This window comes from Podarcis pityusensis, assembly GCF_964106645.2.
Source record: "Podarcis pityusensis genome assembly, chromosome: 4".
NCBI lineage: Eukaryota > Metazoa > Chordata > Lepidosauria > Squamata > Lacertidae > Podarcis > Podarcis pityusensis.
In genome coordinates, this window is record NC_138027.1 from 45,955,178 (window position 1) to 45,981,270 (window position 26,093).

Consider the following 26,093-nt stretch of genomic DNA (forward strand, 5'->3'; position numbering starts at 1 on the left):
AATCTCCACGACGGGGTGAGTTCCTGTTGCTTGGTCCCTGCTCCTGCAAACCTAGCAGTTCGAAAGCACGAAGTGCAAGTAGATAATTTTGTACCGCTCCAGCGGGAAGGTAAACGGCGTTTCCGTGCACTGCTCTGGTTCGCCAGAAGCAGCTTAGTCATGCTGGCCACATGACCCGGAAGCTGTACGCCGGCTCCCTTGGCCAGTAAAGCGAGATGAGCGCTGCAACCTCAGAGTCGTCCATGACTGGACCTAACAGTCAGGGGTCCCTTTACCTTTATCCCTGCTTTAACACCTAAAACAGTTAAAGCAAGAGTTAAAACTGCATAAAAAAATCTATTGTCAATAAATTCATGGCATTTCTGCTTTACCCAAAACATAGGGCATTATCCCCACTCCTACACGCCTGTCTTCCTCCTTGTTTTTCTATAGCCAAGAGGAAGGTGTGACGTTTGAAAATCCGTTCCGGGTTTTCTAAGAGTTCTTGTTGTATACCAGAATCAGGAGTCGCTCCATTCCAGGTTTTACTTGGTCACTAGTCATGGAAAAGCCTGGTAGGCCTCAATAAACACACTGGGACTGAAGGTGTGTTAACTTGAAACTGGAGTTTGGTTAAGGTTAGTAAAACTGGGCTTTCCCCCCCTTTTGCCTTTGTGGGCCTGGGCCCGACTAGAATCTTGAGTGTGATTCTTTCTTTCTTTCTTTTTACTCATGCAGAGCAAAGAATCAAGTTTGGTAACAGGTTCTGAAGGCTCTTCTGGAGAAGGAATCAGGGTAAGCGCTTACTTTGAACATTTACTAGCATTTCACTGGATCTGTGACAAAAACTATAGCAAATATTCCTTTCTGAATAGAAGATTAGGACTTGCTTTCCTGGGTATTAGCAGCTGTTTCTCGGATCCCCATGGCCCTCTCTCGCCTATTGGCTTGCCTAGTACCTGCCACAGGTGAAACAAAGGGGAGAGGCCCAAGCTCCCATGTGTAACAGTTGTGGAAGCAAGATGGGTGAGAGCAGTGAATTGAAAATGCTCTGTAGGTCAGTGAAGGATTTGGGAAATAAGAGGTTGAGGGAGGAAGTGGGTGCTAAGGTTAAGAAAGATAAGGCCAAGGTGGGACAGGCACCTACCTCACTATTATTACATTATAAACCACCAATTTTCAAGTCAATAATTTTTCCTTCTCCCCCTCTTTATATAAGGAACATTTAAGCCCTCCTTACAATAATGAGAGAAATAAACTGAAGTGGATAGCTTTGTACCTGAATCACTTTACTGTAGCAGTTGATTTTATTTTTATATTTTAAACCCATTATTACTTCTAGGAGCTCAAGGTGGCATAAATGGTTCTCCTCCTCCATTTTATCCTCATAACAACCCTGTGAGGTAGGTTAGACTTAGATATTATTACTGGCCTAGGGCAACTCAGCCAAGCTTCATGGCTGAGTGGGGATATGAACCCTGGTATCTCAGGTCCTAGTCAAACAGTCCAACCACCTACACCACATTGGCTTCCAATAATAAGCTTTAAAAACACAAGTTGGGGGTTATTTGGATGAAGAATGCACATTTTGAACTTAAGCTTGGCATTTTTCTATAACTGGAAAAGTTATTTCCTGTTGCATATTCTTTTAGTTGGTTTTTGAATATTCAGCTAACCAGACTGACCATGAAAAAGAGAATATAATCCCCACTTCATAATGTACTGTTTGTGAGACATGAGGTAATTGTCCCCTGGCACAGTTAGAACTGTAGCATTCAGAAATCCTAAAACATTCCCTGTGGTCTCCTATGAATATTTGTTGACTTTGCATTCAGGACTAATGGAAGCTAGTCATGGAGAAAGAGTTGTAAATCATTTTGACCAAGCTGACCGAAAGAACGGTGCCAAATTTCAGTGTCAGAGTCTCTAGCACACAATCCATGATAAACAAAAATTGTCTTTAGCAGAGAACAAACAAACAACAATAAGGGTTAGACGGAAGTCATCCAACCACAAAGCTATATACAGATGGCTCAGTTTTCCCTTTAGGAGTCCATAACAGAACATTAGTGATTTATCAGTGTGGGCCCACAATCAAACAACATTAGAGAGGTGTGCTCATCATTTCTTCAGTTAAGAGGGGAAAGTTACTAGAAAACACAATCAAGACAGGAATAGTAACAACAAAAAATCCACAAGCTCCAAACCAATGTGCAAAGCAAAATTGAAAATAAAATGTCTCGCACACATTCTCAGCTTACTCTCTGTTTACAAAAAATAAATTGTTTAAAGACTCTGTTTTAGCCACTGAGTGATATCCCAAGGTCTTTGAGACATCTTGAAGGCTGTGAACATGACCTCTATAACCCAGTCAGTTTATTGTAGGATGTGAGACTGACAAGAGGCTAAGAATCCAATATGGAACATTTCTAGCTGTACTGAAGTGATGTCTCTGCATGGTAGGGAGGTGAGAAAGGAACTGAAAGGTTACAATAAAAAATACAAATACAATAAAAAAATGGCAAAATGCACACTTGCCTGAAGTCTTAGAGATATGGAGTTAAATCTAATATTCCTGCTACTGAATTGTATGTACTTTAGAATTACGCTATACATTTTCCAAATAGAGCTGTATATTAAAAAATAATAATAACAAACACGACTGCTTTAGTTTAATGAAGAATATGTGTCTGGCTGGGGTGGTGCAAATTTATCCATGAGACCTTTTCTAATTCTATGATTGTAATAAGACACTCATATTGAGATTTCACTAACATGGGAAACTGTTTGTTTTTAAGGCTGTTTCCATACTGGGCATTGATTGTGAAATAGCTACAATAACATCTGCACCATGTCATTAACTAAACACCTGCATCTTGTTGCCCCCCCCCCGTTCCTTCTGGTTCCCACCACCCCCATAGCTAAGAAATTCTGATTTTTCAAACTTAATGGAATAGCTATGATTTCTTCAAGTATGGATGATCCATTTTGTTGCTACTCTGGTCAGATCATGATCTCTATTGATTGCTCAGCGATCTGATTTTAGGTTGTGATCCAGCCATTTCCTTTTCTATGATCCAGCCCTCCTTTCTAGGAATGAGCACTTTCCCTTTAAGTCTTCATTTCCAAATAGCATTGCATTGTGTATCTGTTTCCCCCCTCCAAAAAATCTCACAAAGAGAGAATCATGATTGGTACTGTAGTGAGGGAGGATATAATGCCCCCCTCCCACAATAGTCTCAATGCAAATTACCCCCGTAGCACCCTTCCTGCACTGCTCACTGAGACAAGCCTATCCCAGCAAGCAGCAAAACATGGGATTTGCTGAGAACCTACATATAAAATCCAATATTTGTAGACCTTAATATCATGGTTGTATACCAGATTCTTCTTTTTCTTTGGGGGGGGGCATGTTTCTCATGATTCTATGTGGTCTCACACTCCCCCAATTCAAAATCAGAGACAGACAGGCTGGAGTTAGACTTTGTATTATCATTTTTCGTTTATCAATATATATGTAATCTATTCGTACAGGCATATATATTTGTACAGGCATGGCATTTGTAAACATATTTTATCCGCTACACCTGAAACTTGAAATTGAAAAGTAATTATTTTTAAGAAATCATTGAGATTGTTTTGAAGGATTTTTAAGTATTTGAAGGATTTTTAAGTATTTCTGGAAATACTATTTAAAAAATACTATTTAAAAAGAGGGGTATGTGTGCTAATTTTATATAATCGATCAGCCTGAGAACCTAGTCGACTATAAGCACATTCTTTTAAGTTGTAGACACAGTGAAGATTATTTGAAGGTCAGGGTAGGAAAGGGTAGGACCGAAAAACTGCAATGCTCTGAGTGAATTTAGAGATTGGCAGCACCCTTTTCAACAGATGGTGTCCTTTTGTAGATGAGATAGAGGCTCCTGGGGAGCCATTACTCAGGGAACATCAACAAGCCAATTCCTACGTCCTTCCTATGCTCCATATTCAGCAGCCTTTGGGGTGCTGCCAATGCTGGAATTTTTAGTCCCACTCAGGACTCAAGTATATCCTACATTCCTTTTGTCTCAGAATAGCAGCAAACTAACATGTTGATTTTTCTTTCTTTTCTAGTAATCATGTCCCCCTTAAAACGTATTGTTTTCGTATTGTTTCGTATTGTTAAGATTAAAAAAAAAATGAAAGGGAAATAAGCAAATAATGGTACAAAAAATGACAGTTTTATAACTACCTGATTGAAAAGAAAATGTATTTCTGGGCAGCTGTGAAACACTACAAAAGCAGTAGCATGCTGTATTGTAGCCAGTCACTTTTATGTTGGATATGGCTTCCAATTCTTGTTATCCTGTCTCTTTCATCAGACAGAATCACATAAGAGCCACCATTCTGAATATAATAAAGATGATATTGCTCTAATTATCTTAAGATTAGGTTCATAGGAAGTAATTGGTGATATATCGGGTTAAGGATGAATGGCTGTTTATATTTAAGGACAGTGCTGCTGCTGAAATTCCTCTTTTAGCTTGTTGCTCTGTAGGAGTCAGACTGGGGCAAATCTAGATGTGACATCAAGGATCCATGACTAGGGCTGGGCGATATCAGCTTTTCAACATCGCGGTGTATTGCCAGCCAAACATTGCAGTTTGGCAATATATTAAAAAAATAGGATGCATTGGCCTCTGCCTGTGAGACACCGGTTGAAACTGCCCCAGCTTTTGCATTGAGACCTGAGGTGGTTTCACCCAGGCTAGCAGGCTGGGACAATGCAGCTTGCTTGTGCTGCTCAGCTGGGGGGAGAGAAGGTTTCCCCTCTCCCAGCTGAGACAGTCCCGGTGCTCTCGCCACTCGTGCAGGAGCAGCAAGAGCAATGGGGCTGCTTTGCGCAGCTCAGCTGGGTGGAGGGAACATCTCCCCCCAGCTGAAACAGTTCTGGTGCTCTCGCGTGAGCATCGGGGTTCCTTTAATTGCTCACTGCGGGGAACGACAACTGCACTCCCCTCAGCTGAGCAGTTTCAGAGAGCCCCCACCCTGCCACCGGCTTATGGGATCCAGCGCTGGGCTGGGGGCTCTTTAACTGCTCGACTAAGGCAAGGGCAGCTGCACACTCCTCAGTTGAGCAGTTTAAAGATGCAGAGGGAGGAACAAGCTATATTGGTGCCTTGCTGATACAGCTTGTTTCTCCCTCTCCGTCGTTTGAGGGCAGAGTAGGATGGTGGTTTCACTCAGAGATATATCGCTGGTGAAACCGCCGCCTCTCCCGAGTCCCTCTACTAGTAGCAGTCAAGAGTTCCTTCCTCCAGTGGGAGCTTCTAGTAGAGGGACTCAGGAGTGGTGGCGGTTTCACCAGTGATATACCACTGAGTGAAACCGACATCGTGGTCTGCTCCTTATACTGATCCTGGGCGATATATCAATATATCGCTGAGGCCTATCCATGACTGTATTTTCCAATGTATTATTGTAGCATGCTACCCCAATCTGGGAGAAGTGTGAGATTCCAGGGGTTCTAGGTTCATGTTTCCTTTGGAATGAGATGCAGCAGAGACTGTGGTGTATTTATGATACACAATTTATTTGCACATATATACAACCTGAACCTGTGATGGTGGGGTTCACAGCATTAACACCCCAAGACGGTCTTACTTCTCCTATAGCCGCACCCTTGGATCACAGCAGAAATCAGCTTTGGCGCTCTCACCCACCCACCCACCCGATCTTGGCGCTACCCACATGACCCATCTCTGTGTTCCTTCCTTCACCCACCCAGCCAATCTTGTTGCTACCCGCCAACCCCATCTCTGCACTGCTTCACTCACTCATCCACCTGATCTTGGTGCTTTCCACCTGCCCCATATCTGTGCTTCTTTTACCTGCTCACTCCCTACCTTCAGTTGCCACCTCCACCTCCTGCTCCTCCACCAGCACAGCAGATATATTTCTGGAAGCCGGCTTCTGGAATTGCTGTGATGGAAGGAGGAGAAAGAGTAGCAATGTGAGAGGGGACAAGGTAGGTTTTGCTTTTGTTTTTTGGTCCCACATTCTAGTGTGAAGCCAATTGACTTCTGCCACAACGCAGAAGCAAAAAACAACTGTCTTTTGGTTCTACCCTCTGGCATGGCCAGAGCATGGGAGCCAAAACAGGACATTGGTGATTGAGATCAGAAGCTGGGAAGGCTGCTCTCAATCCAGGATGTCCCGCTTTAACCAGGACACTTGGAGGTTATACAATATTTTGATTTTAGCTTATATGTTGCACTTAGTAACCTCAACTGAGCCTATATTGTGCTTATACTGAGGTTTTTAAAAGTGCAAGTTATTTTGTAGTTTTGAGTTGTAGCTATGTCTCGTTTAGAAAACTGGGCAGATTTTTAACCGGTTTTAAACTGCACTGAAAGCTGAAACTTCTGCATTTTTCACTTTTTAACCTAAAGCACTGAAGCACTTGATCTAAATGCTGTGTGTCAAACATGATGAACTTTAAAAAAAGCAACACACAAATATTTTTGGCCAGAGGTGATAGAGAGAGAGTGAAAAACAAACAAACAACATATATGTATATGATGGGCAACAAACGCTCTCCTTGTAGCCTTGAATTCTTGTAAAAATCAGTTACCTGCCTGTAGCTTACATTTCTTTTCTAGATGGCAGATGCTCAGGAACACATTATTATAGCTCTGAGGTGAACCCTCCCTAAGCATATTTGATATGCTGACACAAGCATACGAGGTATATGTGTAAAATATATTTTAAGTCAGCTCCCTCTGTAGTTCAAAACAACCCAGGAAGGAATCAGATGTCAGATATTGTGCGATTTGGTTCTAGCACTAAAAGCACCGAAATGACAAAAAACAGCAATTAAAGCCACTATTCCAAACCCACTATTATCCAGACTCAAAAATATTACTGAAGAAGTGGGTAGACAATATAATACTCTGCTTGATAAAGGTCCTGGCTTATCAACTTTGTTTCTCATACTAAAAGTGTGCAAAATCAAGAATAACTACATGCAAGGGTACAGTCTGCTATGCTCCCAGCTTGCAATACCTAATGCAAGCTACTCATGGGAGAGTGATTTGTTAGGAGGAAGCAAAATAATCCCTATTATATTCCCCTCTTCCACAATATGAAAATAGAAACTAAGCCTAGAATTGTAAAAGATACTCAGGAATGTCTTTGAGTAAACATTCACTCGCTACCCCCGAAAAGCAAAGAAGTTTATGATTGCAATACTATACCATATTTACCAGGGATTAAATCCTATTAAAGTCAATGGAGTTTGCTGTGTATTCAGCAGGTAGAGGATTGCAATGTAAGAAATTTACTTGGTGTAATAATCATCTTTCTCCCCCCCCCCATAGTCACTTTAAACTCCAAAGTATTTTCTTTGTTCTTTCTTTTTCTGTAACTCCCTCCAGATTAAATATTTTAGGCAAATTGTATTTGTAAAAGAAACCTAATAAATCACCTTTAACATGGTGATTTTCCCACCTTGGTTGTCAGAGAGCAACACACTGTGTTGTCGTAATATTATACCATCTTTTAAAAGATGACTCCATCTGCATTGTACATTATCACATTATATGCATCATTACACTGTAACCATAAAAATGAAAATGAAAATATGATAAGGCCTTAACATCTTTATAACAATTTCAAGTTTGTGGGCATGTGAAAAGCAATTCTCATTTGCAGGAGGTATATTCATTTCTAAAAAATAATGACCTAAAACTGATAAAAGTACAGGCATTGAATGTGTCTGCTTTGCAATTTTGCATGTTTCTGCCACAGGCTCTGGATATCAGTTGTAATGAAAAAAGTATGACAGCTCTCCAGTAGAAAGAGACATTTGCCATAGCAAGGTGGGGAAAGAAGGTACTCCCAAGGTTTCAGGAAGAATCGCAGGCCTGAAGGGATACTTTGGAGTCTGTAGCCTTTGGAACAATATGTGTGGTGCTCAAGTAAAGTATAGCAAGCAGAGGATTTTGAAAGTGGTGCAGGAAGTAGAAGAAGATAGATGGACAGAGGCAAGGACAGAACAGTAGGCCCTCTAACTCCTCTATATGAATCAGTTGTTTGTTTTATGTTGGGAGTTTCTTCTTTGATTAAACACACAGTGACTCATGAAATGATTTTGTGGGACTTGGGTGTGCTCAAGATCTCATTAGATTTTCAGGTGAGAGGCAGGAATTGTTCCTTTATAAGGCTTTTTTAGACATCCAAGATGTTGACTGTTGCCGTTGAAGGCTTGTTACGGGGAGCTATGTGCCTCGTTGGGAGGAGGTGAAAATTTAAGTTTCATCAGAATCTTCTTTTCCCTTTTGGGATCTTTTTGGGTAGACTCCAGAGAGCTAGTGGTTTCTGCCTTGGTTTAAGGAAGCATGAGACAAGTTTGTTGGCCACTTTTTGTATTCTAATATTTTATTTTTCTTACGATTCAGGCCTAAGGGGAACCAAAGTAAGAGCAAGGCTTTTAAGATCATACAAGGTAATGTGTGCAGGTACAATGAATAGGACTGTAAAGGAGAAAGTCACTTGGAAGTAAAGGCATAGAGATAGGTCAGGGAAAATGTGTAGAAAACTTAAGGTAAGAAAAATGAGTTTGGTCGATATATGAGGGGGTGGGAAGTATAGAGATCTGAGGAACAGTATCACATGGCTGTAATCATAGATGGATATCACTGGGCTAAGCTGAACTTCATATTCTCCATAGACAGTAGTTGTGGTGACAAGTAGAGTACCCTGTGTTAGTCTTTGTTGTATCAATGAAGTCTGTAGTTCAAATATATTTAGGGTTTAGCTTGCAGCTGCTTGCAGTGGAGACTGGGGGAAGTAAACAAATAAGCAAGAAATGCATACGATTAACAAGTCTTGCTTGCAAAAAGAATAATAATTTGGAAGTTGTGGCTCTTTTGGAAACAGTCATAACTTGGAATTTGTCATACCTGCTGTATTGTTTTGCAAGAGCAAAAATGGGCTTCCTAAGAAAAATCAGTGAGCATTGATTATGAGATGTGCAAAGCCAAATGTATTCCATTATTCTGCATGATGGATAAAGAACAACATCTATGGAATTTATACCCCAAGCCTGCAGTCCAGCAAGGGCTGTAGTATGCATATATATATATATATATATATATATATGCTGTTCCTACATATGTGGGTCTGTGTGCTTCAGGGGAGTAGCCCATTTTGCTCACTCACACACTTGATTTATTTACTTGGGATATTTAAATACCTGGGAAGATTACAATAAAAATCTAGGGGGGGAAACGCCATTTAGCTAAAAAGATTATAAAACAATAAATTTCAGTAAATTTCAGGCAGCACAAAACAATCACAAAGTGCATAAAATGTTAACAGGTGTTATTTCCTAGTTAAATTTGGTATAAATACAAAATTAAAGGGAAAAAAAGATTAAAAGGCTTGCTCGGCACCAAAAAGAATGATGAAATGGTTGTGAGGCAAGTGAGGTGAGCATTCTGTAACAGGGGTGCTCCCACTGAGAAGCCCTTTGTCTCAGACCTGCTCACCTACCCATTGAAGGCTTTCTACACTTATCCCTTTGTGCACAAATAGGTGTACCATAATTGAAGTTAATGGTGCAGCTCACAGGAATGGCAACACAGCACTTGTGCATCACGCACATCACACACAAGGAGGGGGAGATTGCGGCCAGAGAAGGATTTTGAAGCACTTTTATAAGTCCATCCAAAGCAAAATCAATAGAGTTATGCACCATTACCCTGCTTTTTTTCATTTAAGTAGCTATTTTTTATATTGGGGATAATATTTTAGATACTTTTATGTTACAATTCATATTTAGAACTTTGAATTAAAAGATGTTAATATGTTAAACTTATTTTCCATCATGCTGGACTTTGTCAGGTAGCCTAATCCAATGTCAATTATATCTATATCTATATCTATATCTATATCTATATCTATATCTATATCTATATCTATATCTATCTATCTATCTATCTATGAATAAGAATCAATGAACATTTCAAAAATTAGTTTTTTAAAAGTCAGTGTCTGTTGAAGTAGACATGCCACCAGTTGACAGTACCTAAAGTCCCAGTCTATATACTGTACAGCAGAGGGTGCCCAAACTTTTTTCAAAGACGGCCAGATATGATGAAGTGAACATGCGTGAGGGCCAACCAAAGTTGCTTTTTTAGGATTGAAGTTCTTTAGCTACCGTGGAAGCTAAAGGTGTCTTGGTTTTGACCATCCAATGCTTTCTTGTCATTTTGCCACATTCTGAGCTAGTTGTAGGAGGCTAGCACCACATGCTGAACACAAGTTGGATGAATACAGGGTGACAGAAAGGATCATGTGAATAAATCCTCATACTCTGTAAATCAGTTATTTCATTGCTCATTCACTTAGATTTGCTTGCACCACAGCCATAGATAGCAATCTAATACAAGTCATTCCCATATTGGAAAAAAATTCTTGCTCAATGTACTCTAGTGATTAAGCCATGCCATTGCTTCTATGCACTGATTTAAAATGCATAGAGAATCAAGAAGAATGTCATGGCTGAAACAACTGAAACATAAAGAAACAAAAGTTAGTAATTCTTATCAACTGGGTTTCCCATCTGTTTATGCTGCAGTGTACATGTGTGGGATAGGAATGGACAATAAAGACGAGGTACTTCTGTGCATTTTAAAAAATAAGTTATTGGTGATAAAAGCATAATTATTCCTCTTTTTTCTGTCTGGACAGCTGTGTTGGCACACTAAGAAGCATCAAATGAATGGTCATCTTGATACTCTAATGTTAGATAATTTCCTTTGCCCAGGTGGTATTAATAATCATTAGTCTGGTACAGAGAACAACAAAAGGAAGTCCATCAAAGATTAATCACTGGAATTAAGTTTGTAGTAGGTTTTCTAGGGAAAATTGAAGTCTGTTGGAAAAGTGTTTCATCCAGAGATAATTATTCTATTTTTGAAAGAGATGAGGTGAAGAACTGAATGACCACAAACAATAAAATATATTATCCTCTTGCTCCATCATCAAATGACTCTCGTTAGGTCCAAGCGAAAGGGCTTTATCAAAGCTGCTTTCTGAATTCAGAGCTTGCATCTGTCTGCTGCATCAAAAAGGAAGAGAGAGAGAGGAAGCTCATCCATGTAATTGTACTTCCCATTAAATTTGCAGGCACATTTCATCTTTGCCATGTGGTGATCCTAAATTAGCAGGATCTACAAACAGAAGCTGAACTTATTACTCTGAACAAAAATGAGTCCAAGTTTAGCATCCATGAGCAATTCATTGCCCCATAATTATATCAAATGTGAAAACCGTCCATTGTTTACAAAAGCTGCCACTGCTGTCACAGGCACAGCCCTATCATAAGCAAAAGAATTAGATTTTTCCAAATTACTTTCAACTGGTTGAGCAGCAGAGTCCTTCTATCTGTTCAACACATGAAGAGAGAATCATTCCAAAGCGTGATGTGCTTTTGCAGGTTTTAATACAGCTGATCTAAAATTTGAGAAAAAGAAAGAAAAAACAAACTTGAGTAAAGGTTTGAGCATAATTAGATATTTGTGTTTGTCTATACATGCCTAATGTTGCATCTCAGTTTTCAAAAATGCCAGTAATCAGGTTAGTATAAGATAAATATAGTTGCAAAAGATTCAATGTAAACAGATTTTTAATAACCTAAAAAGTTTACGTGATTTTATAAATGTGGTGTGAAAACCACCATACAGTTTAATATTTATTACATTGAAATACCTTTCTCTATGGAGTTCAAGGCAGTGAGCATGAACATGCCCTACTTTTCTTCCAATTTGATGTAAAGGTTCCTGAAGTTTAAGCAGCAGTTTTGCCCTGTGTGTTGATACCATTAGACTCAATTTTGAATCAAGATTGATTAGCCCATTCTAAATTGCAAAAAGTGGACACCTCCGAAGATAACGTGACCCAATTTCGCACAATGGCTCCTAGGATGGAGGAGTGAGTTTTGATATATATTTGAATATTATTGGATGGCATTTTGAATCAAAATGGAGTGCTGAACCTTTCAAAGCTGCAGTGATTTTAACCAAATTTGGCATGAAAGTAGGACTGTGCCTCAGATTTGGCCTGAGCTTAAACCAAATTAGGCTGATATCAAGCCAAACTAAATCATTCCTTTTCCACAGTAGCAGCAGAGCAAAAATTTGACACGAAGGGTGACAGTAGGCTGCATCTCTTTCCAGTCATGAAAAAATGCACAGGCCTCAAGGTAACTTGGGCTGCCAGAGAGGGATATGCAGGTGGATTTCCTGGCCTCTCCCACCTCTCTGCTCCCTACCACGAGGTTCAAACAGCATTTGGTATCCTCCCTGACATTGGGGCCAAACGAAATGAGATGCCGTTCATGATAGACTCAGAGGTGTAGCAAGGTCAGGTGGTACCTGGTGCAGATTTTCTTTTGTCACCCCCTTCATTGAAATTATTAAAAGAAGGAAAAATAGGATGCTTACAGTTGCAAGTGTTATTTGCTGGTTTATTTACTTAACATTGTGAGCATAAGCAGTTAAATCCCCCCCCCAACTTTGTTCTCACACCCACCTCTGCTCCTGTGCGTTCCAGGGTTTGGGTCCTGAGTTGAGGAAGCTTTTGCTTCTCTCCTCCCCTCCCACCTCCGCTTGTTTGCTTGCTTGCCTGCCTCCTTCCAATCCTCTCCCTGCCTGCCTGCCTGCCTCCTCCAGCAGCCTGGGAGTGCGGGGGAATGGCGCACACCCCCCCGCCTGCAACTCCCAAGCCTCCCCCGAGCTGTCAAAATGAAGGGTGAAGGGGGGAAGGCTGCTGGCAAAGCTCAGGGTAGGCTTGGGAGTTGCGGGCGGGGCACACCGAATGTCACCCCCCCTCAGCGATGACACACGGGGCGGTTCGCCTCATCACACCCCTCTTCTTACGCCTCTGGACAGACTAGGACTGGGGTAGACTGGCACATTATTCATTTAAGATATTTTCCATGGTCGGGGGTAAATGTGCTAAATGACACTACCGTCTCACATAACAGCTGCATACTAGAGGATGAAAATGTACTACCACTATACACTGCAATACCCGATAATTCCATGTAGACACATGAAGTAGGCAATCCCCCCCCCCTTTTTTTCTTTACCAAAGCTCCCTTGGGTGGCTAATTGGTAGTCAGTTGACTACATGAAGCAGTAAAAAATTCCTAGGCCACTACTACTTCCTGCAAAAGGAGCAAGGGAAAACGTGAAACTGGAACAAAGAAGTTTTCAGGTAGCAAACTTCCATAGCCACAACTCCAAGCATTTTAGTCATACCACTTATATTAAATTCAACATATTCTTATATGCAGGTGTCCACTTGATCAGGTTAATAGCCCCATCCAGTCTTCAGTTCCTAAATCATTTGTGCTCTGCAAGAAAAGAGCTGTCCTTGTGATGTAATTTAAAAGATAAAGGAAAACAGAGGCAAGAAGAGCTGTAAAAAACCTATATGATTTAAGCGGTTAATCAGTAAAAACTCTGGCATGTACGCACAGGAAGTTTTGCATCTGCTAGCATAATTCTCAGCACTAAAATAATCCACCAATAGGAATGGAGAGAAGTTACGTGATGAATTGCTAGCAGCTGCATCTTAACTGCATAGTCAGGATTTTATAATAAGCCTGTAGGTAGTGCATCTCTGCATATATTTTTCTTTGGGATACCAAAAATATCCTTTCCAATGAAAGGCTTCAAAAGACTATATCAGCTTGTAATAGTTTCTTTCTCTCTCCATCCTTATAGCAAGCACGTTAAAAATGCAAGTCATAGCAAATGCCAGTTATTTAGGCTGGGATATGTCAGCACCCTGATAAGTGTAGCAGCACATAGTGATTTTGCACTAGCATGTGAAGAGCTTATACTAATATGGCAGAGTGATCTATTTGTACAATATTTTTAGAATGAAGGAATCTAGTTTCTTTATTCAGACCTAAAGCTTACTTTATGACGCTGAGGTAATTACTACAATTGACTTTGGGTGAATGATGCATGCTGCCTGCAATCCTCTGTCCATACACATGAGGCTAAGTTGCATCAAGCACGTCCCTTAATTGACCAGGAAACAAGTCACAGAGTGCTTGCAGGTGGAGCCCAAGGCATGATAAAGTTGCAATAAACACAGGACAACCAAATAGGGATTGAAACAGGCCGCAACTTTATTGATTACAGACCTCAGCAGATTTTGGCGTAGGCATTGGGTGTATATTCTGAATAAACTAGTGTGTATCCAAATAAACATAGCCTGCCATTTCATGCTCGGCTTCCACTGAAGTATAGTTTTCATGGTCATAAAATGCTGTATGCAGTTGTGTATTTCAAGTATGTACCATTTAAATCAAAACAAGAACACTTTCTTAAATGAGTGTAAGCCACTGCAGAAGAAACAAATATGGTCATAGCAGCAAAAATGTAACAGAGGAAGAGCTTCAGGCAGTAATCTATTTACAGATGTGAAAGGCTGGGGGCAGGCAGGGGTTGCATCCAGGAGCATTTTTATAAAGTGTTGTAGAGGACCTGAGCCCTGGGTTTTCTGTGGTGGGCTTGGGATATCTGGCACTTTCCTCCTCATAACTTTTTTTTTTTTACAAAATTGCTTGCAGGTTGCTGAGTACACCAGCCACCCACCATTGTAATTTCCCAGAGGATCTATACATAACAAATTAGCACATGCAAATTTGTGCCATGGGCCTGTGCTCCAAGTACCTAGCAGTGGCACTTGCATCATCTTTATCTGGAAGCCGATTCACTTTCAGCCTGTTGATCCTCATGACCATGGGTAGGCAAACTAAGGCCTGGGGGCCGGATCCGGCCCAATCACCTTCTAAATCCGGCCCGTGGACGGCCTGGGAATCAGTGTGTTTTTACATGAGTAGAATGTGCGCTTTTCTTTAAAATCCATCTCTGGGTTATTTGTGGGGCATAGGAATTTGTTCATTCCCCCCCAAAAAATATAGTCCTGCTCCCCCACAAGGTCTGAGGGACAGTGGACTGGCCCCCTGCTGAAAATGTTTGCTGACCCCTGCTCATGACTATAACATCCAGCCTTTCTTTCAGTACCAGAATTTCATGCTCTGTTTTTCCTTACCACAGCTCCAGAGTTCACTTGCCAAGCTAATTTGAAATGCTGTGGGTTTTCAGTCCCCACCCCCATACAATGTGTGGAGCTGTTGTTTGCTGAAAGAAAGTGAAACATCCTGGTGCTCAACATGCAGAGTGTTTTTTGTATGGCAGCCTTTACTTGTTCTGCTGATAAGAAGATCCATTGATAAAAAATGGAACTTGCTTAGGGTCACAGTGGAAAATAGGGGAACAATCAATCTCTCGGGTGTATTAGACTAACAGTGTTGGGAAGGTTGAAGAAATGATTTAGGAGCAACTACTGGCAGAAATCTAGCATCTCTGGTTAAAATGTACTGTATGTTTAGTCCCCGTCCCCCGCATTACAGAGCAGGATTGTTCCTGCATGAATTATTCAAAATATAGCCAATGGAAGAAAAGCTTTTCTGTCACACATTTCAAAGGTCACAATCTAAAGCTGCTTACACTAGGACTAGCCCATTAAAGACCAGAAAAAAAGAAAGTAAATATTTTACATTCTGCACCATCAGTGCATTTGCATGCAATAATTTCTTCCCGTAGCCAAATTACTACAGTGCCCTGCTGACAAAATATTTTCAAAGTCTGTTTGAATGGCCTCAGCTTTCTGCCATTCTTTTCCAGGTGGTTGCTTTGGATCCATGTGGTGCTGGGTTCTGCTGTTGTGTTTGTCTAACTAGGCAGTTTTCATTTCCCTAATGCCTTTAGTATGTTAGTCAATTCCAGCATTCAGTTTTTCCTTTGTTTTACCACATAGACAGATTGCTGGGGAAATGGAGATTTAAATAAGTCACAGAAACTCTCCAACACAGATGACATAAAATCCACTTACAGAAGTAAATCATGCCCCTTGCAAGTTAATATTCTGCAGTAATGAGAAAATCTGAAGTCAATCGTACTAACGAAAGATCATAGCATGGTATCTTCATGAGCTATAAAAAAAAACACAATGGAGAAAGCACAGCACTCATTAATAGGCCAATAGCTCTGGAAGCAAACAGAATGTGCAACTTGAAGTGATAATGGCTGGCCAGATATGAAATTTGGAATTTATTACTTAAGGTTTATACAAAGATGATGGGAAACTAAGAGACAAAAATCATTTTATAAATATTTTGTTTTCCATGCGGGAGGCCCCATTAGCTAAAGTGGTACCTCAGGTTAAGAACAGTTTCAGGTTAAGAACAGACCTCCTGAACGAATTAAGTTCTTAACCCAAGGTACCACTGTAATGCAAAAAAACAACAAGAGCAAACAAACACATAAAAAGGACAGTTTAGGTCTGCTTCAGTTGAGAAGGAAAACTGAAATATACTCAAAGTCAAGTTTGAATTTCCTAGTAGCAATGAATGAAACTTTCCCCAAAACGTCTAGCTATATATACATTATTTACACAGTGGGCCCCGCGTGATTGGCTAATTCCAGGCTGCTCCTGTAGACCAATCAGGTTGCTGGTTCACTTCCACCTGAAGCTGGATTGGGTGGCTCCTGCAGACCAATCAGACTGCTTCATTCTGGATCCTATTGTTCTAGGATTCAGCTCAGTACATAACAAAGATGGTATCAGTGCCTTTACAGGAGGGCTCCCCAGCACCCTTGGCTTGAGATAATCTGACCAAAAAGTTGCCTATTTTCCCAGGGGTTTTGCAGTTACGGTTAAAATCTCTTTATGCAAGCTCCTTACATGGAAAAGGCAACCCTGTGTCTACAGTAACATAGGAAGCTGCAAGAGCATGTCTACCTTTTCATTTTAGCCTTAGATTTTGGTAACACCCCAAAGAACAAACATTCTAAAGTAGTTTTTAATGGCATATCATCTTTCCGTGAAGGAAACTGCTAGTCACATGAATAATGAGGTCGGTGCTATGCTGATATCATGTTACATAAAGGTGGGGGAGGAAGGAAGAAGCTGTAATGGAGATTTATGTATACTTAGCACTTCCCAAGATTGGGTGGTAAAATAATATTTACAAAGTGATGGTCATCCATGGTAGGGGAAATGTAACTACTGTCAAGAGTGACAGACATAACGAGTTTCTGCTGTATGAACGTAATTATACAAAGACAGCTGACGTTGCTTTGAACCTTTATTCTAATCATCTACAAGGGCGGGGGGATATAGTTGCCTTGGTGTGAAATGAGAAAAAAGTATAATTGAAAACTACAAAACATGGCAATAGGTTCCAATAGAAACAGTATTGTATAGAGATTTTAAATGGTGCCAGGCTCCTGTTATATTGACTACTCTGGAAGAACTGTTCCCTTTGCAAACAAGTGGGCATTCTGTTAAAGAAGTAATAATCTGAAGCACCACTCTTTACTATAGTAAGTCAGTGTGGTTCTATAACCATATGCCATTAATTTCTTTCAGGTGAGAATATGGTCTTTGTAAATGCTTGAAAACAGCATATGATTAATGCTACACATTTCTGTATAGCCAAGTGTAGCTGCATTTCTCTTCCCAGACTATGTGCAGCATTTAAACCAAACAACAGACAGCCACATTCTCTTGTACATACTACAGTGTAAAGTACATACTGTCTCTATATGTGAAACGGCTTTCTACATTCTGTTCAAAAAAAGGGCAAGGTTTTAAACTGAATTTTCACATCTCAAGCCATTTGCATTCTTACTTCTGCTGTCACCCTCTCTGCTTGATGAAATCAGCATCTATTGCTGTTTCCAGCTGATAGCTACAGATCAGTGCAGCTCAGACATCATCTGATCTACTGAGATGGCACTAAATGGATGTAGTTGCATGGCCATGTAGAGTTGTAGTTTTGTGCTACAGCTAAAAGCCCATTGTCTGCTTCAGTGGAGATATAAACTGAAACAGCTGATAGAGTGCAACCTCATTTGAATACCTAAACACCCTCCCCATTTGAGCAATACCTAATTTGCATAACAACACTCCTGTTCACCGTCTATTACTTAAATGATGACTTGTGGAACGTAGTTCACTAAGCACCGTAATAGGTATAAAGCATCCACTTGCAATTGTACCTGTAGCTGAAATCTCTACAGTAGAATTAAGAAATCTAAAACAATGTGCAGACCTCCATTCAAATTGAGAATCTATCCAGGCATAGTGTAAAAGTATGTGAGAAAGAGCACACACAGAATAGCAACTAGGTTCTAGAACCCATTCCAATCAGTGTTGGGGTGGGGGTTTTTTGGACATTCGTGAAATTTTCTGGAGTATGCTGGCTTAATGGGTGTCTTGCTGACAGTTCATTGAGAACTGGAAGAAAAACTGAAAAAAATCCAAAGAGACCAAAAGGGGAAAAATAAGAAGAAAATATTAAAATAATCAATGTATGTGAATGGGCCTTTTCAATTGTGGTTCCCCGTTTGTGGAATGCTATAGCCAGGTGGCTTTGCTGGTGCCATTGTTATATATCTTCAGACACCAGGCAAAAACATTCCTTTTTAACCAGGCCTTTGGCTGTTTACTATCTAGGCCATTTTAGAGAAGGTGTGTATGTTTTTAATGTATTATTTCCTCTGGTTTTGATGCATGTATGAAGTTCTTTCATTTTTTGTAAGTCGTTTTGATTTGTCATGACAAAAAAAAGCAACTAATAAATTTAATTAATATAATACTGATATATTAAAAACCAGGATTGCATTACTAGAATAAACTTGACATAAGCGCAAAGGCTTCAGCAAACTGGGCTGCAATAAATGATTCAGTAAAATTGGCTCTTAGAGTAGCTCTGAATGTTTTTCAAATTGGAACTTTCAGTAAAGGCTGTGCCTTGATGAATGCACAAAAACTTTCAATTACATGCACAACTCTGTGTAACATAGGGATTTGGGGTTGGGCGGTTCTCCAAAGAAGAAGGTTAATTTATCTTTCTTACTAGGCAACAATGAAGCCATACCTCTTGTTGACACATACTACCTAGAGCCAAGTTATGAGTAATGGCTTTCAGCCAGGATACAAATATGGTCCTTTTGGAACCATAATTTGCATTCCTCAGTTCCTCCTTTGGAGAATATCTACTCTCAATAAACCCTCCATCCTGATAAACAATGCACCTCATTACATGCCTGTAATGTTTTCTTAACTCTATACAGTATCTGTTTCCATGAAGACTGAACTCAGGGAATCTTGGGTTGGAAGACCAGCCACATACACTCCCCTTCCCTATTCCAACTGATAGGAGGGTAGCTCATGTGGGGGAATGGACAGGGGATGCATAGCTTTCTGTGTCTGTGTGGGCAAGTACACACATATACATATACATTTAATTGTTTTTAGACAATTGTTTTTTAATGTTATGTACTGTAGTTTACCTTTATGCTTACATAATAATACAAAAACATTTCATTGCAATGCTGCATTTAATACATGATGTCAGTAGGAAAAAAATGTTGCCTGGTCAACTCTCCTACCATCATTCTAGGTCCTAGAGAATATAGCACATCATTCTCATTCATGCCTACAGTAAATATCATTTCATGTAAATATTGTTTTAGTATTTGCCTCACTAAGCATGTGTGCATTTTAAAAATGACATCTTAGGTTTTCAGTCCTATAATTTAACGTACCATTGATAGTGTCTTTTATGAAGGACTTTCTTTTGAGAGTAATACGCTTAAGGGCTTGGGCTCCCCTCCAGTTGCTTGTATATCAGCTCCACTGGTGGTCATCTTTTTTTCATCACCATCTGGAGGTCCATTCATTTACACTTTAGTTTCTGCTCGTCCTGATTATAGTATCCCACTGATCCTGTCCTGCACCTTTTGCTTTTTAACAGGATCCCCCTTCTGTGCTCCGACACTATAAAGCAGTTAATAGCACATGATTAGCTTGTACATCAATACATGAGTCTTTTGAGGACTGAAATTGGTCTTCATCTTCTTTGGCTTCGGAAGACAAAGATATAGCCTATAGAACCAACAGCTTCCCTTGGGTATTAAGAGAACAGTTGAAGTACAGAAAGCTGAGTGATTTCAAATAAACCTATTGGATGATACAGTTCCATAGATGATAATGGTCTGGTGTTGCCTTTATATCTACTGGTTGCATATTATGTGTTTCTTGGGTACAAAATTACTATATAAAATATTAATATATTGTATGCAACTAGGCAGTTATAACTATGCTACTGTGATTGTGCAGGAATGCTCTACATATTTAGTAACCAGCATATTTCCCTTGATATTACGCTGTTTTATTGTGTTGTAAAGGGTGAGTAGACTTAATAGCTTTTGGGCTACTTATAGGACAAAACCAATCATTGTTATGGAGATTTGGAATTATGTCTTGCAAGGCAAAATTTGATAGGCTTAGGGTCTTCCCCTGCCTTAAATCTCTCATTTAACAAAAGGACTTCATTTTTTCATGTCAACCACAGTGAATCCTTTGATCAAAATTCTAGTTCTACAATGTTATGTTAAAAAAAACCACCAAGCCAACTACTCTCTGAAGGTAGTAGAGTGGCATTTATAAAATATTTCCACCTGACTCTGAGGTCTTTTTCTCGTGTAAAGTTCTGTTTAAGAGTGTCTTCAGTTATTGTATTATATTTAAGAGTGTGACTAAGGTGAAGTATGAATCAGAAAAATGCAGGACAAAATTGGGGTTTTGTCCACTGTGTGCAGAATTGCTTGTGGCATTGTGCTGTAAGTCTACATTTTTGGCTCCTTGGGCCAGATCCTTATCAGGGCTGACCTTGTGGGCTAGGTTTGACAGGTAGGCAGGGCTGAGAACATAACAATCACATAAAATCATCATCATCATTTATTATTTATACCCCGCCCATCTGGCTGGGCTTCCCCAGCCACTCTGGGCGGCTTCCAACAAAATATTAAAATACAGTAATGCATCAAACATTAAAAGCTTCCCTAAACAGGGCTGCCTTCAGATGTCTTCTAAAAGTCTGGTAGTTGTTGTTCTCTTTGACATCTGGTGGGAGGGCGTTCCACAGGGCGGGTGCCACTACCGAGAAGGCCCTCTGCCTGGTTCCCTGTAACTTGGCTTCTCGCAGTGAGGGAACCACCAGAAGGCCCTCGGTGCTGGACCTCAGCATCCGGGTAGAACGATGGAGGTGGAAGCACTCCTTCAGATATACTGGACTGAGGCCATTTAGGGCTTTAAAGGTCAGCACCAACACTTTGAAATGCGCTCGGAAACGTACTGGGGACCAATGTAGGTCTTTCAAGACCAGTGTTATGTGGTCTCGGCAGCCGCTCCCAGTTACCAGTCTAGCTGCCGTAATCTGGATTAGTTGTAGTTTCCGGGTCACCTTCAAAGGTAGCCCCACATAGAGTGCATTTCAGTAGTCCAAGCGAGAGATAACCAGAGTATGCACTACTCTGGCAAGGCAGTCCGTGGGCAGATAGGGTCTCAGCCTGCGTCACTTGATTGACAATTGGGTGCCCACTTCTCACAATCCTTTGTGTGGGGTTTCCAGGTGCTAGACATCCAGCTGGCTGTTAAACACTTGGGAACCTGCAGTGGTCCGGAAGCTCAAACAGGAGCATAGGAACTGCCTTAAATTCTTTTTCAAAAGCACTCTTTGAAGCAGCTCTGTGTTACTCCTTTAAGCAGGTAGGTGGTATGGGGGGGGGGTTTGAGGGAGAGGATAAAAACTTATATGGCACAAGCTCATCTTCCCTGCTCACCCACTTGCTGAATGAAGTATGGAGCTGTTACAAAGAGCACTTTCGCAAAGGCCTTTAACCTCTGTCCATCAGCTGATGAGTGGGGATGAAATCCTGCTGCCTTTGTGATTTTGTTCTCTGCTGGGAATAGGGCACACAGCCAATGCACATTTAACCCTGTCCTCCTGTCCATTAGCTTGCATCACCAGTGACACCAGCTGATGGGTGTGATTTGGGGAAAATAGCATCGTGGGCCAACTAGACCTCAGAGCGAGCCAAATTTGGCCCACAGGTTGAAAGTTCCTCACCCTTGAACTATGATATAGCACAGGATGGGAGCAAATGTTACCCAGTAGAAGGCAAACAGGGATTATTGCCTGGTTGTCAGCACTATAGGTACTAGACTGGAGCTCAGGATAGAGAGGGAAAAAATATATTTCCGCATTACCAACACAACATGGTTCTTCTGCACCCTAACCCTGTGCAATACGTGAATGTTACTCAGTTTTGTAGGGTTGCCCACCCTGACACATCACTGAAATGGAGGCCCAACTTCACACACAGCATGCAAATGAGGCTGCAAAGTTATAGGGGTTGTCTGACTCATCCCTATATATTGAGGAATGGTCTATGCCAGGCTTCCTCAACCTCGGCCCTTCAGATGTTTTTGGCCTACAACTCCTATGATCCCTAGCTAGCAGGGCCAGTGGTCAGGGATGATGGGAATTGCAGTCACAAAACATCTGGAGGGCCGAGGTTGAGGAAGCCTGGTCTATGCTTATAGTGTGGATGTGTATAATGTATATCCCCCTATAACATTACAACTTTAGTTCACATGGGAAATCAGAACCCCAGAAGACTTTGGACTGTGGCTAGATGACATTACTCCAATGAGAACACACAGTTAAGCATAGGAATATTAACTTTATGGGACGCGGGTGGCGCTGTGGGTTAAACCACAGAGCCTAGGACTTGCCGATCAGAAGGTTGGAGGTTTGGATACCCGCGACGGGGTGAGCTCCCGTTGCTCGGTCCCTGCTCCTGCCAACCTACCAGTTCGAAAGCACGTCAAGGTGCAAGTAGATAAATAGGTACCGCTCTGGCGGGAAGGTAAACGGCATTTCCGTGCGTTGCTCTGGTTCGCCAGAAGTGGCTTAGTCATGCTGGCCACATGACCCGGAAGCTGTATGCCGACTCCCTCGGCCAATAAAGCGAGATGAGCGCCGCAACCCCAGAGTCGGCCACGACTGGACCTAATGGTCAGGGGTCCCTTTACCTTTATTAACTTTATACAGAGGGAGAAGGCAGGGACAATATTTATTCTTTCACACAATAATCACATCTTTCAGCAGGACTTAAATGGGAACAGGATTCAGTGAATCTGGGCCCAGTACTGCAGTTCTGTCACATTGCTGTGCTTTTTTTTAAATGTGGGACTTGCATGCTATTTAACTGGCAGTGTATCACATCCTATATACTAGAAGTGATCTCAATTATCCAGATACTCGTCCTATGGCCAAAATGGCATGGCACCATTAAGGTAATGGCGAGCTTGGAGGAACCACAAAGTTTGCAGAAGTGTAGAAAACACTTTTTTGGGGGGGACCCTTAAGGGGGGGATCCCCAAAACAGTCTGATGAAGACTGAGCAATGGTCAGTGGGCATGAATGCTATCTGACTGCTAGGAGTTGGGATAGAATAACAGATGGAAATGAAATGGAATGGACTTTCCTAAATAAGCACACTCCATACTGCAATATTTTGTTGCAGGTCCGACATGTAATAATTGGTTTTGGGCTTTTCCTTGAATAGCATTTACAGTAGCTGAAAATATTCATTTCAACAGTATTCATGTTTTTTTGATGCTGTTTGGTGCCCTTTTGTTTCCTTGGCTGCTTCTGCTTCTCAAAGCCATTATCTTTCTTTCTTTGCCCTCAGCTTCATTTGTTTTCTCAGCTACTTAATCCTATTAGCTCTGAGATCCATGTGATTGTGTGTTGTGATGTCATCAAGAAAATTGCTAGAGTTGCCAACAACCTGAGAATGGTGGCAGTGAGACTAAAGAAGGGGGGAAATGGTGCAAAGTAGCAGCAGTTAGATCAGTATACAAGTGTCTAGATAGGGCTAAGCCCTGTCCATCTGCAGTGATGCATAGAAGAAAATGTAGTTTGTGGTGTTCTAGTGGTTTATACCTTTAAATATTTTTTGGGGAAATAATGTACAAATCACAGAGCTACATTTCAAAACAGCTCTGTGAAATGCATTTGCAAAATGGAGCACAGCAGCCACCCCTTTCCCTGCTGTACAATATCGTTGTTTAATTGCTTCATACTATGTGCCCTGTTGTGATGTTCTAAATGTATTGGGAAGAAGCATCTATTCTGTAGTCTGATTGCTTACAAAGGGATGCTGTGCCTCTTTGGTCTTTTCCCGGAGGAGTTGGGCAGTTTGCCAGTGTTTCATTTTGAAGTGCCATTGTTCACCTAAGGCCTGTGCAAAAAGCTTTGGCTTATTTATTACTAATCCTTGCCTAAGTAATGACCATTTTAATCCCTTTAGTCTGCCTAACAAATTTATCAGACAATGACACCAAACACACAATGTCACAAATACCTTTGACATTTATTTTTTCCATTTAATAGGTAATTCTGAAATTCACACATCCCTTGAATGGCTTTATTGGTTCATGAAGTCTGGCTTTATGAGCATCCCATTGACAAAATATAAATCTAAATCACTTTTGGAGGGCTCTTTTCAATGTGGTTTCATTAGTTACCATCTTGACAACATAGCAATTGAGTGAGTAGCCAGGTTTATTACCATCCTTAATCCTTCTGAATGTGAACCTTTGTTGCATGCTGAGTACATATCCATATAGACTCATTCAATATTCATATGCATTATAGGTTTGGAAGAAAATTGTTTTACTAAATAACTCTCACTGTTTTATTGATATACTAGAAAGACTGGGGAAATGCATGGTTTAAAAAGATCATGATTTCAGGATGAGTTCATGCTGTGGTCCTAAGTGAAATAGGTTTTGCAGAACAAGTTTAATTCTTACAAGCCAATCCTACAGGTATAGTCATAGTGGCTTAACCCATGTGTATGAAATGCTGCAGCTTCAGTGGCAACCTATGCCAGACAGTGTCATGCATGCCAGTTGTGGTCCAAAATTAAATGTTTATTATTAAATATTAGGCATTTGTGGTTGTGGGCTGCTTTCTCTCTGGTCAGTTCTGTGCCAGGCAACAGCTTTTCCTGGTACCACTATGCCATACCTGCCTATCATGTCATAGCTGAAGGTATGCCATAGGAAGTGTGATGGTCACTTTGTCAAAGAGAATCTCACTCCCACTAAATGAGGACTGGAAGACAAGGAGAAGAACTTGTATGCTAGGTCAGTGGCTGTGTAGGTTGCTCAATAAATAACTATTGTATTGTGCCAAAGCTAAGTTTTACAGTTTTGTAGCCTTGATCTCTGGCTGTGAAGTGGCACCTTTCATTTCAGTTGAGCTGTGAAGGTGTTGTGGGACAAAGCTCATGTGTTGAACTGTCTAAACTCTTCCTGTTTACCTTAGCTAATCTATTTTGCAGCTGTTTGTAGCTGCAGAGGTAACAGCAATTTTGTTCATTCCTGCCAAGTGCAACAGAGTGTAGCTCTGGAAGAGAGGGATGAGTCGCCCGATGGCTTAGGCAACTCGTTTCTGCATAGTGCAGGAAGACAGGCAAGCCTTCTACACTGCCTTAATCATCAGACAATTTTGCATTCTCTTCTGCCTCTGTACTCTGCAGTACAGAGATTATTGCACTGCTGAGTGGACCTAGGTAAACTCAGCTTCCCAGTGCAAAGGTTTGGTCATGGTGGTATACTGGCATAGTTAACATTGCACCTCATCTTAAACTGATATTTGTCAGTGCAGCAAATGCCTACATTAATGCCAGTAGCCAAAGTGATATGTGGTGATTTCTTGTCTCACAGCCTAACAGTATAATTTAGTACAACTGTTTTTGACTACCAGTATGCAGAATATTGAGGGACGCGGGTGACGCTGTGGTCTAAACCACTGATCGTAGGGCTTGCCAATCGGAAGGTCAGTGGTTTGAATCACCTGACGAGGTGAGCTCCCATTGCTCGGTCCCAGCTCCTGCCAACCTAGCAGTTCCGAAGCACGTCAGAGTGCAAGTAGATAAATAGGTACCGCTCTGGCAGGACAGTAAAAGGTGTTTCCATGCGCTGCTCTGGTTTCGCCAGAAGCGGCTTAGTCATGCTGGCCACAGGACCCAGAAAAACTGTCTGTGGACAAATGTCAGCTCCCTCGGCCAGTAAAGAAAGATGAGCGCCGCAACCCCAGAGTCGTTCGCAACTGG

General features: G+C 41.0%; 1 long non-coding RNA gene across 1 annotated transcript in view; it reads left to right on the forward strand.

Annotated features, from left to right (window-relative positions):
• Positions 1-436: 436 nt before the first annotated feature.
• The window catches only part of LOC308476419, a 60,742-nt gene continuing 35,085 nt past the window's right edge, over positions 437-26,093 (forward strand). Inside the window, exons 1-2 of the long non-coding RNA XR_013985866.1 lie at positions 437-617; positions 718-774. This is a non-coding gene — a long non-coding RNA (uncharacterized lncRNA). The remainder of the gene's footprint in view (positions 618-717; positions 775-26,093) is intronic.